Raw genomic sequence first — 18,489 nt, forward strand, 5'->3', positions numbered from 1 at the left:
AACAACTGCCTCTCAGAAAATATTGTCAAACTTGCTGTGTGGGGCAAGATTACATTTTTTGAAGTAAACTATCATAGTAAACATACCTACATTTATTTAGTTAATAAATCAGTACTAACTGTGGGAAATCTGTAATCAATTATCGTGCACAAGGAGTGAGCCACATATAAAGGTGTTGAAGTTTATTACCCTCTGATGGAACAAGACTATAACTAGTCAACATTTTTGAGATTATGAAGGTAATTAATAAAATTAATCGTGACAAATTGTTCATTATGGTGAAGGATTCAAATAGCAGGGTATACGAGTTAGAAATGAGGAAGTTAGGAGTGAGAAGGAAAGTCAAGTGGAACCTTTTTGCCCAAAAGGGGAAGAGAGTTGACCAATGAGTTGGGAAGGTCATTAAAGTGAACAGCTTAAATGGGTTCATGAGGTAATTAGACATGTTTTCTGGAGACAGAAGGGATTGCGAGATATGGTGAGAAGGGGGAATAGGTGGGGTTTATCTATCACAAAGGAATGTGCTTGTTGAGCCTAATGCCAATCTTTTGTTCTTAAAATTTCTTATGTTTTTATAACAAACCATCCTCATTAATCAAAGCCAGTCAGGGATTATTTAAATACATCAGGAATTAGTGCTGAGGACCTGTCTTATATAAAGAAAACTTATTATTAAACACATCTCCATTAATTGATATAAACTGCATTCTAGAAGTGATTGAGTGACAATCCTTTTCATACAGAGCCTCACTGCAATATCTTGCAGTAATCCCTACTGCTGATGTAATTGCATGTTGGTTATGCCTCCATTTCTAATATAAGACCCATAAAAAACAGCCAACCCTCTAACTAACACTCAGTGTTTTTTATATTGTTATTATGGTGCCAGGAGAGTAGTGCTCAATTAGAGGTCCCTGACCTCTGATTGCTGCTCTCCATTTTTTTCTTTGACAGTGTGTTGCTAGTCACTAATTGGTCCATTAAAGGGCTGAAAGGTTGAGACCTGCTTTTCTCCACCTCCCCAGTGGCTACTCTTGGAAATCACAAATGCATGGATCCTGAACTCCATCACATTGACAGGCTACCAGTAGTGGGAGTACTACACACTGCTCCCAGTTTATCAATACGAAAATCACATCTACTACAACACACTGTTTATTGTTCATGGATACAGTAGCGTAGTGATTATGTTACTGGACTAATAATCCAGAGGCCTGGACATAGTACGTGAGTTCAAATTCTTTCATGGCAGTTTGAGGATTTGAAGTCAGTTTAAAAAAAAAAGATCGAGAAATAAAAGAAAAAGCTGGTATCAGTAAAAGCTGTTGGATTGTCATAAAAAACCAACTGGTTTACTCATGTCCTTTAGGGAAGAAAACCTGCCGTGCTTGGCCAGTCTGGCCCATACGTGACTTCAATCCCACGCCGACATGGCTGACTCTTAACTACCCTCTGAAAGTGGCCGAGCAAGTCACTCAGTTGTGTGAAACGATCAGGGCACTAGAGATAGGCAATAAATGCCAGTCGTGTCAGTGACGCCCAGTCCCAAGAATGAATAAAGAGAAATCCATCTCTAACAGGGAACCCATATAAAACATCTTGGGTAAGAATTTCCATGTGTAGCTACATCCTAATCTCAAAATGAAAGAAACATTTATGATTTTGCTGGAAATATTGAACAGAAGAGGTCACCATAAACGCAGGTATGATACTGAGGCACATAACAAACACAGGGTTTCTTACCTCCGCATATATAAGAGAGTCCTCACTATAGCATTCTCTAATATCTCAGACACTGCTTACAGCTCACTCTCTAATAGAGAAAGCATATAAAATAGCGTCTGTACAAGAGATTGTTTCTACAATATGCTCCATGTGGTTACAACTGAAAGCATTCATTATATATTTCTACATTGCAAGCGCACACGCACACCGCACTGCTACTACTTATCAAGAAAGCGGCTCTCCCAATCATAAACGTATGTGTATAAATGAGGAAAGGACAAAGCCCTGTCTCAGACCATAGAAAGTTACTCCTGTACCTGACAGAACGATGAAGGGTTTCTCCTAGGACGAGGAGGTTTAATCCAAATGTTTGTCCAAACGTGCACCTTAAAGTTGAAGGGGAATCTTTTCAATCAGCATCTAAATGTTGCAGCGTGGAACTGTGACTGAGACAGGAAACAAGTCGTTACTATCTGCACCCCTTCAGCAACTATTTTTAACTATGAGAAAGAATATATATACAAAAAAGACAGAGGTGGTTCATGGTTCATGTCTGCACAGGAAGCAGAGAGAGCAAGGTTTCACTAAATTAAATATAAACAGAATACTACAGGAAGGAAAGAAAATAAATCAGATTTAATTAAGTTACTTTAACAAGTTTTTAAGTGGCCCAGTTTATACTAATTAAATCTGAAGTGAATTAGGTGTGAATGAGACTCAAATCCTATTATTTTTACTCTTGTTGAATTTAACAAAGATTTATCTATATCTAAGACACAGAGTTCATTATCATATTTGTTCCACTGATAGCCTAGTGGTTATGATACAGGACTAGAAACCCAGAGTTAAAATCCTACTATGACAAGTTGTGAAATTGAATTAAATAAATCTGATAAATTACAGGTGAGCACCACTGTTGTAAAAACTCACCTGGTTCACTAATGTCTGTGAGGGAAGGGAACCTGTCACTTTGACCCAGTCTGGTCAACTTGTGACTCCAATCCCACACTATGTGGTTGACTTTAATGCCCTCTGAAGTGGCCTAGCAAGCTGCTCAGCTATTAACAAAGTTCAACAATAATTAGAAAATTAGACAGATCTATCAGCAACAATGGAACCTCAGCTCAGTAAACCCTGAAAAGCTGGAAGAGCCGTCCCTTGGTGGACAATCAGGAAATTAAAAGAGGGAGGAGAGTCCATGAACATCCCCATCCTCAACTATGGTGGAGCCGAGCATGCAAGTACGAGAGGCAAGGCTAAAGTGTTTGCAAGTATCTCTGGCCAAAAGTGCTGAGTGGATAATCCTAGTCAGCTTTCTCCAGAGGTCCCCACCAACATAGATACCAGTGTCCAGTCAATTCAGTTCACTCCACGTGTCATTAAGAAGCAGGTGAGTGCTCTACTCTGAAGCAAATGGGCCCTGACATCATCATGGCTGTTGTGCTTATGACCTGTGCTCCAGAGCCACTCACCTAGCCAAGCTGTTCCAGTACAGCTATGACACTGGCATCTACCTCTGACAATACAGCACTCCCTCAGTACTGCACTGAGTGTCAGCCTAGACTATGGCCTGCAGTTTCCTTTGCATTTGCACCCAGATGTACCCGTAATCTGGGCGCAAACGAATTACGTGGCTTAAAAGATCGTGTAATTTTGGGCATAAGTGAGGTACGCGTGTAACTGCAATATGCCCAAGTTTCCTCGATCTTTTACGTCCATCCATCAAACCCTCTGTCAATGAATCCTCACCCAAAAAACTGCCCACGTCCCCGACTCTCAATGTGACTCAACATTACGACTGGATTTTCAGGCACAGCAGGAAACAAAGTTGTTTTTCTGGTCTTTAAATTGCAATTTTTTGAGCGTTTTTAAAAAAAAAAGTATCTTCACTGAGACCTGCTCTGTATTTTCTGTTCCTTTTAATGGATTTTTATGGAGACTTAGAAAGTCTCATATCTAAGTTTGCCGATGACACAAAAATTGGTGGCATTGTAAGCAGTGTAGATGAAAACATAAAATTACAAAGGGACATTGATAGATTAGGTGAATGGGCAAAACTGTGGCAAATGGAATTCAATGTAGACAAATGTGAGGTCATCCACTTTGGAACAAAAAAGGATAGAACAGGGTACTTTCTAAATGGTAAAAAGTTAAAAACAGTGGATGTCCAAAGGGATTTAGGGGTACAGGTACATAGACCATTGAAGTGTCATGAACAGGTGCAGAAAATAATATATAAGGCTAATGGAATGCTGGCCTTTATATCTAGAGGACTGGAGTACAAGGGGGCAGAAGTTATGCTGCAGCTATACAAAACCCAGGTTAGACCGCACCTGGAGTACTGTGAGCAGTTCTGGGCACCGCACCTTCGGAAGGACATATTGGCCTTGGAGGGAGTGCAGCGTAGGTTTACTAGAATGATACCCAGACTTCAAGGGTTAAGTTACAAGGAGAGATTACACAAATTGGGGTTGTATTCTCTAGAGTTTCGAAGTTTTAAGGGGTGATCTGATCGAAGTTTATAAGATATTAAGGGGAACAGATAGGGTGGATAGACAGAAACTATTTCCGGTGGTTGGGGATTTTGGGAGTAGGGGGCACAGTCTAAAAATTAGAGCCAGACCTTTCAGGAGCGAGATTAGAAAACATTTCTACACACAAAGGGTTGTAGAAGTTTGGAACTCTCTTCCGCAAACGGCAATTGATACTAGTTCAATTGCTAAATTTAAATGTGAGATAGATAGCTTTTTGGCAACCAAAGGTATTAAGGGATATGGGCCAAAGGCAGGTATATGGAGTATAGATCACAGATCAGCCATGATCTTATCAAATGGAGGAGCAGGCACGAGGGGCTGAATGGCCTACTCCTGTTCCTATGTTCCTAAGTATCAGGCACATTAAAAATTGGAAAGCTACCCCGACTGGAGGTTCTTAAACATGCTGAGCCTGATGTGCATGAACGATGGTTAAATTAGTCGAAACTTAAATTTTAAGACTCAAAGAGGAAATACACTGGTGTGGGTTTGCCGTTTCCTTGGGCCCCGATTCTTCTCGCTGATTTACGCCCATTTATGCTGAATTTAAGTTCAGGCGTATTCTAATGAGATTGGGAGGATACTTGGGCGTAACTTGACATGGACAAAATGGGTGCAATTTCGGGTCTAACTTCCGGGTTGCGCCCAAGGAGGACACTCCAGGCCTATATATTCAAGTTCTGGAGTGAGGATGCTCAAGGAGGAAGTGTGTGTGGCTTTTTTGGAGCTCAGGATGGACCAGAGAGAAAAATTCAGAAGAATATTACCATAGTAGTACTGAAAGGTTGCAGTGGTGATGGAGAACATGGTGGGTAGAGGCGAGAGAAGAGTCATATATTGAGAAATAAGCTTTTTCTTGTATCCTGCCCAGGATGTAGTGGCTTTATAAAATTTATGTGTGAATGCAAACTCTTGAAAATACAATAATACAAGACACTCAAAGCCACAACATCCTGATAACCTCAATAATTTTTATATAAAACCCCATTTTTACATTAGCACAGGCCGAAGGCTGGGCAGGAAAGTCCCAAAGATTGCTAACAGTGTGTAGTGGTGTGATGACTTCAGCACAATATTACCCAGGGTAAAGTTCCTAGAGGCGGCAGCCACAACCTCCGACTTGTATGGAAATCTCACACCAGGTATGTTTTCACACCAGCTGATTAGTGTAGCACGTTGCAGCAAACTCTGTCCGTTGCTGTGCTACTGAGCTCGCAGCTGGTGTAGGCTACACTGCAGAAAGGCACAAGGCCTGAACGTGATTCTAAGCATACAATCTCTGATGAAATCCCGTGACAAATCTTGTCACTTGAGTTTATTAAACGTTTGAAAAGAAACTACATGGGATGAGAAGGTGGGTCAAAGATACAGAGTGATAGAGAGCAGAGGAAAGATTGAAAGAGACACAGAGAGAAAGAAAGAGAAAAAACATAGGGACAGAGACAGAAAGTGAGATGAACAAAGAGACAGAGAGAGAAAGAAAGACAGAGAGGGAGATAGACAGAAATAAAGTAAGATAGACAGTGAGTCACATACAGAGTAAAAGGCAAGAAAGAGAGATACAGAGAAGGTGTCAGAGGGACAGGATGGAAAGCAAGGGAAAGATAGAAAAAGCACACAGAGAGAAATGGAAAAATAACATGACACAGACAGAGATACATGAGGTCAGAGATGAGAAAGACATAAAGACAAAGAGAGACAAGAAGACAGAGGGGAAGACAGACAGATGCAGAGAAATGGTGTGAGGGAATGGCAGATACAGAAAGAGAGCAAAGGATAGAGGCAGAAAGAGAGTAAGACCTACAGAGAGAGAGAGAGAGAGGGAAAGGTATGGAGAAAGAAACAGATAAAGATACAAAAGGGCAGAGACTGAGTGAGAGACAAAAACAGAGCGAAAGAGAAACTTACACAGATAGATACATATACATAGTGGGAGACAGAGACAGAATAGCAGAGCAAGGGAAAGAAACACCCACATAGGAGAATAAAAAGATGAGAAACACAGAGGAGGATGCCAAGCACTGAAAGAAGGAAAGTAAAGGAGAGACAGAAAAAGAGAGAGGTATACGCAGAAGGAGGAACAGAGACAAAGTGGCCTAAATTCCATGCAGCTGGGCCACAAAACTGAAGATTTCTGGATGGGCAGAGATGAAATTTAGGACAGGATCTGATTACGTTGAGTCCCCACCCCCTTTTGCCCCATCAGAAATTCTGATGGAAGTTGGGGTGGGCAATTAATATCCCCACTCATAAATGGGTAAGTATATTATGATACCATGTAAATGAGCAAAACGTGCCTTAAGATATATTTCTCGCCATTTGTGCCCCTAACAACGCTGAGAGATTGATCGCTTTCAGGAATCCGGCCTACAACAAAACTGGCAGGATTTTGACATTACTTTGCACCTTGGGCTAACAGTGCCCTATGCTGCTAAACCCCTCCCCTCCACCTGAGGCAGGTGCCCCATTGGCACCTTAAATGCGGTGGGCGACCACCAGGACTCGACCAACACTCCTGACCCCAGGATTTGAAACGGGGCTCGGGCACATCCATGGGGCAAGTGGAAATTCTGACCTGCCTCAGATCTGCCTCCCAAAGGAATTTTGTCCCAAGAGAGACAAATAGAGCTATATTTTCCTATTTCAGCAGCTCACAGGACAATAGCCATATCTTGTAGAGTTTAACATCAAATTTAAAAAGGCAGCTATGTACAACTTTACTTGTTAGTACACATTAACTAGTTAATGAGGACCAACCCATAGTAAAGCAATTTTAGTTATATTGCCATTCATTTGGTATAAATGGTGAAGTATTCTTCCATACAGCTATGGAGTGCGCAAATTCTGAAGGAAATGACTGAGCAGAGATTCTGTAAAGTGATCTTCATTGATCAGGACCTCGTTGACTTCATAAACACAGTAAACGCAGTAAATACAGTAAATGCAGTACTGGAAGAGATGTTCTGCACTCACCAAGAGACAATCAGCAAATATGTGCAATGTAATTCTTTCTCATGCAGACTCAGCACACCTGGTGGGACATGTCTGAAAGGTTGAACTCATGGCGCACTCTTAGGTGGATACGGGAAGTCCACAAAAAGTTCCACAACCTGGAGATGATAAAGGTAAACTAAGAAAAACTCTTTGTTACCAGAAACACAAAGGACAGCTTTAGCAGATGTAATTTTAATTGCTAGTGTCCTCAATTTCTGAATGTAATATTGTAAAAGTCAAATACTTGAATGCGCAAATGAAAGATTAGTCACTCCTAATATGGACATGAGAGACATATATGGCAGATGATTTTTTTAAAAATGATTTTTAGAATTTTACAATGATTGCAATTAATTGGACAGACGTAGCAATCCGAGGACCTGCACATGAGCCAGGACTGTTCATCAACCAAAAGGGATATCACTCCGTCAAAGCGCAGCTGGTTTGCGACCATCGGAAGAGATTTCTGCAGGTGTGGCCAGATTCCCTGGCAGCTGCCATGATTCCTTCATTTTGTGTGAGTCCAACATCTCAGCCCTCTTCCACACATAAGACAGATTTAAGGGCTGGATCCTTGGAGACAAGGGATATCCCTGCATGTAATAAATTGGATAGCCCAGGTGGTGAAGGATGAAATACTAGAGCCAAGTCTTCAGTTGCTTCCAAGCCTTTATTCTCAGAGCTCCCGATTACACACCCAGCACCCCCTAGATATGGATATGAGAGTCCCCAATTGATACCCACCACCTGAATACAATTAACACTAATTGATATAAATCACATGGATACAATTAACAGATTCCCTTCTCTCTCTTTAAATAAAATGTAAATTTTATATATACAATACAAACAAAATTTCAAAAATTAAAAACTTCCATACTCTGTACAACTTATGCTATTCAAAGCATTACATTGTGAGGGAACCCTTCTCCAGGGCCCCTAATAATTTCTTCATACACATATTTCTTTTAGTAAAACAATCTGACAGTTGATAGCTTGAATCCACCCGTTTAATTTTAGAGATTTCCTTTCTCTCCAGCATTTGTTTCAAGCCAGCAAGGTCAATCTGTAATCTTTTCTCACTCACATTTTTCCTAGAGTGTACATTATCCCACAATGAACGATTGTATACATAACATTCAATGGGTATACTATCTTCAGTACTCCCATTGTACAGGATGTCACTCAAGATATTTGCCAAATAGAATCCCATATCCACTGCGTCGATAAGAGCCAGTGTTTCAGCAGCCAGAGTACTTTTAACAACCTTATTATTTTCTTAACTTCCCAAGCTAAAGGACAACATTTCCCATTCTCACCTATAAGAAACACGATGAAATCAACTGCACTAGAATACCCATCGGGAAGATTAGCTTGTGAAGCATTGCTAAAGATAACTAGCTTCATTTTCTTTGGGTCACCTAAGGATGGGAACTTAATACGCATTTATCTATATTTAATTTTCATAATGTTTTATTTGCCCTTAAAACATTCTCTACTATGGGGTGTTTCATTGAAGTACTTAACTCCAACACATCAAGACTAGCATCTGGTCAAGTCTGAGTGCACAACCAGTTCAACTGACCAATCAAGCTTCGTAATTGCTCTATCTCTTCTTTAGCTATAACATTACCTTTCTGTGATGACCCAGTATGATTCACTGGGATGGGAGTAACACTCTCTAAATAGGACATTGATTTAAAGTTATATCAGACCCACTCTTTTTAATTTCTAAACCAATATATTTGAAAACCCTACAGGCCTGACTCCCAATTTTCAATTCTACTCTAATCTTATTAATGGCAAATTTCTCAAATTCCGCAGTACCACCCTATAAAAAATCATCATGCATCATAAAGATGCCTGAAAGTTTTCTGTTATGGTATCAATAAAACATTGTGGGATCTGCTTTTATTTGAACACAATCTATTTTCAGCAAAACAGATCTCACCGAAAAATACCATACTCTGGAAGCATCATTCAGGCCATAGAAGTATTTGTTTAGTTTCCATAGTTTTCCTTCAGCATCTGCTGCCTCTTTAGGCGGTTTCAGAAACACTTCTCTCTGAAAAGTATCGCTCTGCAGAAATGCAGCCTTTATGTCAGTTACCTACACTCCATGAATAAGTTGCCAAAAAAGCCAAAAGGATTTTTAAGACTACCTTTCCAGCAGTGGGAGAATCCACTCAAACATCTGTATCAACCAGTTTCTCTTCAAAACCCCCAGCTACCAACCTAGCTTTAACCTTATAAGTCCCATCTGCAAGGACTTCTTCAATACAAACCCATCGATGTGACAAAGCTGGTTGACCCTTATCTGTTACCTCAGAATAAACTCCAAATTATTTCCAACTATCAAACTCCCTTTGTTTTGCCTCTTACTCGTTTATCCTCATGTTTGTTGGTAACCACCAAATCCTCACAATCATGAGGGCTTCTGCTCCTCGTTCTGTTACATGACTGTTCTATAGTCTTTGTTTCATTGTCTGACCTAGTCAGACTACGTCTGCTACTTCCCTTCTATGTCTGCAGGGACTATTACTGTGAGATCTCCCTCTTTTATCTCTAGTTCGTGATCGTTTTCTGAGTCCAGAAGTGAGATTCACTTCTGGACTCCCTATTACTGCTTGTACTCCGCTTTCATACTCTCCACTCTTTTACCCTATTCTGCCAGTCCATGGACCTCATTTTTTGGCCATCGTCCTGAACATTCAAGCAATATTTAAACTTACCAGAAGCTTTGCCTGCATGTCCCAAAATTATTGCATCCCTCCATTCATCAGTCCCTTCTGGAACATATGTCACCCGTGTACCCACTTTGGGTAATTGTTCTGTGAATGTGATAGCTCTGTCATGTGTTTCTTGATCACTGACATTACCAGTGTCCAGCCCTTGATCTACCTCAGTCTGTACCTCAAGAACCTCATCAAAAAATCATGAACATCTGAGGCACAAGGTGCCTCGTTTACTTCTATCAACTGGTCAGAGTCCAAGATTTTATAATTAATTCCAATTAATCATGAGGAATGAACCTTAACAGTTTGATTCTAGTAGGGCTAGAAATTGGGCCGTCTAGCGCCGGTAGTTTTGGCGCTATGCGGCCTCCCGGAGTGCCAGGATGTCGTTTTGGATGCGCACGCATGTTTCTAGCGTGACGTGCGCCGGATCCCATCTTGGTAAAGGTAGTAGCGCATGCGCAAATAACGTACGTCGGCAGCGTGGAGAAAAGGAGAAAAGGAGAAAATGCATACAATCAGTGTGCAACGTGATAGACACCATTTTGCGACTTAATGCTCCACTCAACATACTGTCTTAACCGCGACCATCTGAACATGTCTTAGAGTGCCTGGAGGACCCCCCCACCAGTGGTAAGGGACCATGCAGGATTTACAGGTTAGTTACTGGATTATTGCTTCTGGTGGCTGATGCATTTGTAACTGTTTTTAGAGGTCTCCTGTACTTGAATACTAAGGCGAGGAGACATAGCCTAACATTTAGACAGGACGTACAGGAATGAAGTTAGGAAACGCTTTTATTTTCAAAGGGTGAGAGAAGTTTGGAAAGCTCTTCTGCAAATGGCAGTTGATGCTAGCTCACTTGTGAATTCTAAATCTGAGATTGATAGATTTCTGTGAACCAAGGGTATTAAGGGATATGGGGCTAAGGTTGGTATATGGAAGTTAGGTCACTGGTCAACCATGATCCCATTGAATGGCAGAACAGGCACGAGGGGCTAAATGCCACTGCCTCCTGTTATGCGCCACCTTCTCCTGCAAGAAAGCGGAACGTATGTCTGGGTGATATGCCTGTCATGGTTGAATAGCTGCCAATGTGACCTGTGAGTTGTGGGTGTGCGGCTTGCAGCAGTGGTAATGTGTAAGGGTGAGAGGAGGCATCTGATTGGCAGAGTTGAGTACTGATGGAAAGAGTTTGTTGGCATGTGGGTGTTGGTGGGGGGGTGTAGTGTGTGGAGCAGTGGATGCGGCTAGTGGTGCAGTTGGTAGGAGATGCCACTTTACAGTTGACCTCACTCACCTTGACCACTTGTTTCAAAGCATTGAACTTCTTCTTACACTGCATCTATGTTTGTGGTACTGTGCGCCTGGCATTGACTGCGTCCCCACTGCCTCCCACTGCCTTTTGAGCATATGTCTGGAGGGCCTCTTGTCCAACGGCGCCACCCCCCCCCCCCCACAACTGAGGATATAGGATGTCTCTTCTTCTGACCACCTCTTGCACCAAGGTCTCTAGTGCATTAGCAGAGAACCTTGGTGCTTGTACACTCGCAGGCCTGGTACAAACTCAGATCGGCAGATTGGTTTGGTCTGGCAGATTGGAGGAAGCGGGATTTAGTAGTGCGCAATCTTTATTCAATGTTTTAACATAACTCATCAGTTTGTAAACATAGGGACAGCACCTCCACCTGTGTTTTACGTGTGCGATGTCTGATCTCCATTTAGACTCTGTGCAGACAGCAGACTGTTATTTTTAGCAAATATCAGGTACCGGCTACCTTTAAGAGATTTTAAGAGACAGCCTGCCTTTAAAACATTTGGGCTCCCCCTGCTGGTGGAAAGTGTGAATGTCATTCAACCCTCACGTCAAGGCCTGGTGTGGAAGGTTGCGTTTAGGTGAGTGTTCAGGCTGGACGAATACCTCGTCTTGCCTGCAATGAAGCACCGAGCGCGGGTTAATTGCGGATCGCGATACCCTGGCCTGGTTTCAGGGGTTAACCAATTTAACCCCTGTATTGTCTTACCATCATGACCTATTACTTTACCAGCGCCTTTCCAATCCCTATAACCCTTTCTTTAATAGTATACCAAATCTCCTGAATTGAACTCTGTCTTCGATGGTTTAATACACAAAGACCATTGCTAAAAGGGCTCTCAGCTTAGTGTGTAGTGTAGATATCTGAGAATAAAGGCTTGGAAGCAACTGAAGACCAGGCTCTAGTATTCTATCCTTCACCACCTGGCTATCCAATTATTACATGGTAGCAGAAGATGTTTGCCGAAAGGTGACGGTTGGAAACTACAATTTATTTTTTGGACATAAAAAAGAAACTTGAAAGCCATTGGCCATTGTGGAAAATGGTAGAAAGCAAATTTAAATCATCGAGGTACAATTTCCCTCCGATGTTCTCGGAGTTTGAACCGTATGGCCAGTGGAAGGATGAGGTTGATATATAGACACAGGTTACTACTCTACTGAAGAGAAGACAAGGCATGGCCTTAGTGTTGTCGTCTCTTGAACGAAGTAAAATCAGTAGTAAGGTATTTTCTGAGATGATTACAGATCCATCCTCCATCCTCTCCGCTATTATGGAGAGTACGCGTGACTCCTTTTCCATTACCTCACAAAGATGGAGTTGTACCTCGATCATTCTCAATCTCTACCTCAGAGGGCTGTGGATGCTCAGTCATTGAGTATATTCAAGAATGAGATCGATGGATATTTGGACACTAAAGGAATCAAGGGATTTGGGGTAGGGTGGGAAAGCAGAGTTGAGGTAGAAGATCAGCCGTGATCTGATTGAATGGAGGAGCAGGTTTGAGGGACCATATGGCCTACTCCTGCTCCTATTTCATATGTTCTTAGGTCAACGATGTCCCCCTGGGTTCAGCATCTGGGTCCAGCTGAGCAGAGCTTGGAGAGGAGTGCACCCCCCCGACCCATACTCTCCACAGCTGCCCCTGCCACCAGTGCCTGCTCGTGCTCACTTGTGAGTGTTGAATCACCAAGTGACAACCCAACTATCTGTCTAACAGGACCCACTGAAGTTCCAGTATCTGCACTGGTGCATGGATGGATATTATGTGATGGTGCGCCCTCAGAGGAATAGAGCTCCTCTGAGCAATTGCTTTCTTCCATGGCCCTACCTCGTCATCAATCCTTGAAGGCCCTGTAAGAGAACATAAAGCAATATTAAAAAATCATCGCAGAGGTTAGTTCGCAATGAGCATCATGATGATGTGGAGATGCACCCGGTGATGGACTGGGGTCGACAAATGTAAGGAATCTTACAACACCAGGTTATAGTCCAATAGTTTTATTTGAAAATCACAAGCTTTCGGAGGCTTTCTCCTTCGTCAGGTGAGTGTGGGATTCCTTGAAGGTTACCGCATTTATAGTCAGAGAACCTTCAAGGAATCCCACACTCACCTGACGAAGGAGAAAGCCTCCGAAAGCTTGTGATTTTCAAATAAAACTGTTGGACTATAACCTGGTGTTGTAAGATTGCTGACATCAATTCATGGTGTGTGTGAAGGATATTAAAGTTCTGTCACCAGCCGTTCGCGGGTTGCCGGTCTCGTCATCTCTGATGGCCAGGCATTCAAACATGCGGATCAGATCTAATGCCTCCTCCTCCGCGTCTGTCAGGGACACTATTTATGGTGGGATCCCTCCAGTCCTACTCCTCTCCCGTGCATTTTGCGTTCCCTTCTCCTACTAGGGGAGAAAGAACAGACGTGTGAGTGAGTGAAGGTGACGCGGTCACCCGATTGATGCATTGCTTTGGGTGAGGCTGACAGTGAAACAGATGGATCAGAGGGTGAGTATCAGACAGATTCATCACATTGCATCAGGATTGGGGTGTGTGGGAGTGGTGGGTTCACAAATGGGGAGGTGAGGAAGTGCACAGAAAGTGAAGGTAAGTTGATGATGTGACTTAAGTGACTGTGAGGAATGATGTGATGGAGTCCACTTGGTAAGACAGGGTGAGTGGGAGGGGGTATTGTACACCACAGGATGTAGGTGAATCAGTAACTGTACTCACTTTTGCTGACCTGGTTAGGTCATTAAATTGCTTCCTGCAATGTACCCACGACCTTGCCACAGTGCTCCTGTGCTACCTCCAACCACGCCTTCTTGGTGGCAGAGGCAGGGCACTTCCTCCAGTCAGCCGGGCATAGTATCTCTCTTGTGCTCCTGACAGTAGCAACTCGAGGGGAGTCGCTAAACCGGGGTGCTGCCTTAGAGCTGTGATGCTGCATTTTTGAATTTTCCTCCTTTCTCCTTCAAAATCCATGTTTGCAATGACCTTTTAAATACTCCAGTTCCCAGCGCGTCATTTGGGTGCGCAGTACGCCCGCTGCGCAGCTTGGAGACGCGAAACCTAGAAGTAACATTAAGGGCCTTCAATTTAGTCCCAATTGCTCGAGCCAGCGTGCAGAAAAGTCCTCTGGGTTTCCCACGCACTGAGTTCCTGCCGCCATCCCCATAGATATGGAGACAGACACACATATAGAGGGAGAAACAGTTCAGGGGAGACAGTCAGAGATAAAACATGGAATGGAAAGGAAAGACAAAAACATGGTAACGCGGGAGACTCGGAAACATACATGTACAGACACAGGGAGAACCAGAGATAGACCCAGATAGAATATGAGACACCGAGATACAGAAAGATAGAGGGAGGTAGAGAGAATCAGATAGGGAGACACTTACAGGGAGACACAAACAGAGATCAAGGGAAGGACACAGAAACAGAGAAAGACATGTGGACAGAAAAATAGCAACGGCAAGGATGATTGAAATGTACTTTCTTAATTAACAACGTTCTAACAGATGCAGAAAACCATCAGGAATCAGAGTCAAAGAACATTTAAAGGCCTGATTCCATCCAGATACTTCTGTTACTTGTCAACCGTTTCCACTTTAAAATGATTGCATGCTGTAAAATGGATGCGCTCACCACTCGCTCTTCAGCTCTCGGCCCACAGCTGTATGTGGTTTACGTGGTGCACAGGTTCTGGTGAATCAAGTCTCTGAAAGTCAGTTCTGAGTCTCCTCGCAGCTTTCACAAAATGCTCACTATTTCCACTATGTCAAACCCAGAGTGAAAACAAACAAACAAACAAACTCTGTGATCTTTCATTGCTCGATATTATGAAGCAGAAATGTAAAATGTACAAACCCACCCCCACAAATCTTCACTCTGTGAATCAGATAAAGAGATTGCTGCTCTCCCACTCGCACAGTACCAGCCATTATCACGACCTGATCAACCCCATGTTGTGAGCATCAAGGACTCAGTGGGTAAGGCCGCTGCCTAGTGTTGTACAGATCAGAAGGTTCCAGGTTTTGGCTTGTGCTGTGTTAGCTGATCTTAGCCAGGGAGCAACATTAAAAATTCCACTGTTGGCCTCAGCAATTGTAGGCTTGGGAAGTGAAAAGTCAGCCAGCACTTCCACTCTTGATTACTATCCAATAACGTCCTGTCTGAAGCTGCAAATGTTTAGATGTTGGGTGAGGAGGGGTTGGGATCAGTTTTGATGTCCCCACCCCCCTGCCTCCACTGTTTAGATTCATACACTTGGGTGAGGGACCGGACATCCAACACTCCAGGAACGGTACCCCAGCAAGACTGCTTCAGGAGAAGAGGGGAGAGAATTGGAGAGTGGGGGGGAGATAGTCTCTGTAAAGTTGGAAATTTGTTATTCAGTATATTTAAATTTGGAAATACAGAATATCATTATCATAAAAACCTTTATTTTGTGCAGAATAGGATTAAAAGCAGTCTGTAGTAACTGATCCTTTACGTGTAGACATGGTAATTAAACATTTGACTCCACAAGCTGTATAGAGACAGGAACCTCCCTTCTACTTGGATATTTATCATTTTTTGTCTATACTCCTCCCCTTGTCCCCCAAAGCCGCTAACTTTTGCTGGGATACAAGAGGTATGTCTGTGATCCGGCATGCCCAGCAAAGAACAGTGCTTGCAGAGGGTGCCTCTTGGGAAATGGCAGGGATACAGCATTTCATACCTGAACTGAGATAGAATATTAGCAAGCTGGTTGACCATGAGGTGAGCACAATTCTGCCCATACATGCACACTGACTCAACACAGAATGGGGACCAAACCTAGGACATAATTGGTCTGTATGGCTCGTTCTACATCAGGCAGTGCATTTACCAACTGAGCCATCAGGGCAACAGAAGATTTTGCTTTTGACTAATACAGATCTAAGCAGAGACTGAAGGTGTAGTCTTTTCTACATAGAGCATAGTTACACCCTGAGAGATATTCATGATTAAATAAATTGCAGATATTTGATAAATTTTATTGCAAGTGAAGAATATTTCACTGTGTAACCAGAATACTGTTTTAAACACCGGCACCTTAGGAAGCAACTCCTATTAATATCAGTTTACTGTTAGGGTTGGGGGAGGTGTCCCTGCAACTGGTCCTATAGAGAAACTGCTTTGAAATTACTGTTGGTGATATTAATGAGTGATTGCTTAACACATTCTTAAGATATTCCTTTCTCTGCCATTTTAACACAGGCATTAACCTGCTCATTTTAAATGGGTTAATGCCACCGCTGAGACAACAGACAGGAACACTGTAAGAATGTGTTATCTTCAATTACTAATATCACCAACAGTAATCTCTAGGCTCTTCCTTCTCCCTGTATCCCTCCCTGAAGACTCACAGCACTGTCTTCTACTCCAACTCATGACTTCCCAGGCTCTCAAAACTGTGGAGCCCCTCACCTTCATCAGTGTTCCCATCTGCTTACAATTTACAGGTTTTTAAAACCCAAGTTTGGCATCACCAAACCAGGACTTCCTGATTTATCTTGCCCTCTTCTATTTTTCGATCCTTAGCTGTGTGCTGCACTGTGAACCTTGACCCTTCACCTTGGGTTAAAATATTTTTTCGTAGAAACACTTTTAAAACATTCCTTTTAAATACCCAGATAAAATCATAGTCCTGTTTCCCATCTATAGATAAAGGTAATCTAATCTAACCAAAACTATTCTAAGATCAGCCTTGGCTCAGTGGTAGCACTCTCGTTCCTAAATCAGAAGGCGTGAGTTCAAGCACATAATTTAGAGGTGCCCTCTTTCAGATGAGACATTAAACCAAGGCCCCATTTTCTCTCTCAGGTGGATGCAAAAGATCTGCTGGCACGATTTGAAGACGAGCGAGGAGTTCTCCTGGTGTCCTGACCAACATTTATTCTTCAAACAACACCTCCAAAACTTTGGTGTTTGTGAGACCTTGCTGTGCCAAATTGGCTGCTGTGTTTCCCCACATTATAACAGTGACTACACTTCAAAAATATTTAATTGGCTGTGAAGGCTTTGGGAAGTCCTGATGTCCTGAAATGTGCTATACAACAGCAAATTCTTACTCTAATCCCAACCTGTCTGATTCGCTCTATGGCTCCATCTAATTTGACCCATACATCGAATATATACAGTACAAGTGGTACACTTTATAGATAGGTCCAATTTTATCTACAAACTCATCTATAAATTATAAACAGGAGTTCTATCAAATCTTGTCAATTGACGTGGCTATAATGATGGATCGATATAATGATGGACCTGACTCCCCAAAGCCTTTCCACATCCACAAGGCACAAGTCAGGAGTGTGATGGAATACTTTCCACTTGCCTGGATGAGTGCAGCTCCAACAACACTCAAGAAGCTCGACACCATCCAGGACAAAGCAGCCCACTTGATTGGCACACCATCCACCACCCTAAACATTCACTCCCTTCACCACCGGCGCACCGTGACTGCAGTGTGTACCATCTACAGGATGCACACCAGCAACTTGCCAAGGCTTCTTCGACAGCACCTCCCAAACTCGCGACCTCTACCACCTAGAAGGACAAGGGCAGCAGGCACATGGGAACAACACCACCTGCACGTTCCCCTCCAAGTCACACACCATCCCGACTTGGAAATATATCGCCGTTCCTTCAACATCACTGGGTCAAAATCCTGGAACTCCCTTCCTAACAGCACTGTGGGAGAACCTTCACCACACGGACTGCAGCGTTTCAAGAAGGCGGCTCACCACCGCCTTCTCAGGGGCAATTAGGGATGGGCAATAAATGCTGGTCTCGCCAGTGATGCCCACATCCCATGAACGAAAAAAAATGTCAACTAATCTGTACATCTATTGGCATGATCTGATTTCGAGACCGACTTTCTCCTTTTAATCAAATCACTATGCATGTATCTATTAGCTAATCTAATAAGGATTTTAGTAAATTGCTGTGCGACTTCTCTGTATCTCTTATACTGTGTAGAGTGGTTGTCATTGATATATTTGTTCTGTCAATCTAATATTTAAATCTTCTAATACAGCCTATGACAAAGACACTCCGATCAAAACATCTATCTATTGCTTTAATTGAATCTGTAGGTTTATCGAATCTAATTACTAAACTGCTCGGATATGGCTCTCTTTGTAAATTAATTTTAGA

The 18,489-nt window shown here is 42.6% G+C and overlaps 1 protein-coding gene and 1 long non-coding RNA gene across 2 annotated transcripts in view; one reads left to right on the top strand and one right to left on the bottom strand.

The window, feature by feature from the left end:
• Positions 1–2,211, bottom strand: part of si:dkey-9k7.3 (circularly permutated Ras protein 1) — a 167,113-nt gene extending 164,902 nt beyond the window's left edge. Inside the window, exon 1 of the mRNA XM_067993808.1 lies at positions 2,043–2,211. The gene's annotated coding sequence lies outside the window, so the exon portion shown is untranslated. The remainder of the gene's footprint in view (positions 1–2,042) is intronic.
• Positions 1–18,257, top strand: part of LOC137327900 (uncharacterized) — a 28,818-nt gene extending 10,561 nt beyond the window's left edge. Inside the window, exons 3-4 of the long non-coding RNA XR_010964569.1 lie at positions 7,280–7,384; positions 17,155–18,257. This is a non-coding gene — a long non-coding RNA (uncharacterized lncRNA). The remainder of the gene's footprint in view (positions 1–7,279; positions 7,385–17,154) is intronic.
• The last annotated feature ends 232 nt before the right edge of the window (positions 18,258–18,489 follow it).

Source organism: Heptranchias perlo, chromosome 12 (genome assembly GCF_035084215.1).
Source record: "Heptranchias perlo isolate sHepPer1 chromosome 12, sHepPer1.hap1, whole genome shotgun sequence".
Taxonomy (NCBI): Eukaryota; Metazoa; Chordata; class Chondrichthyes; order Hexanchiformes; family Hexanchidae; genus Heptranchias; species Heptranchias perlo.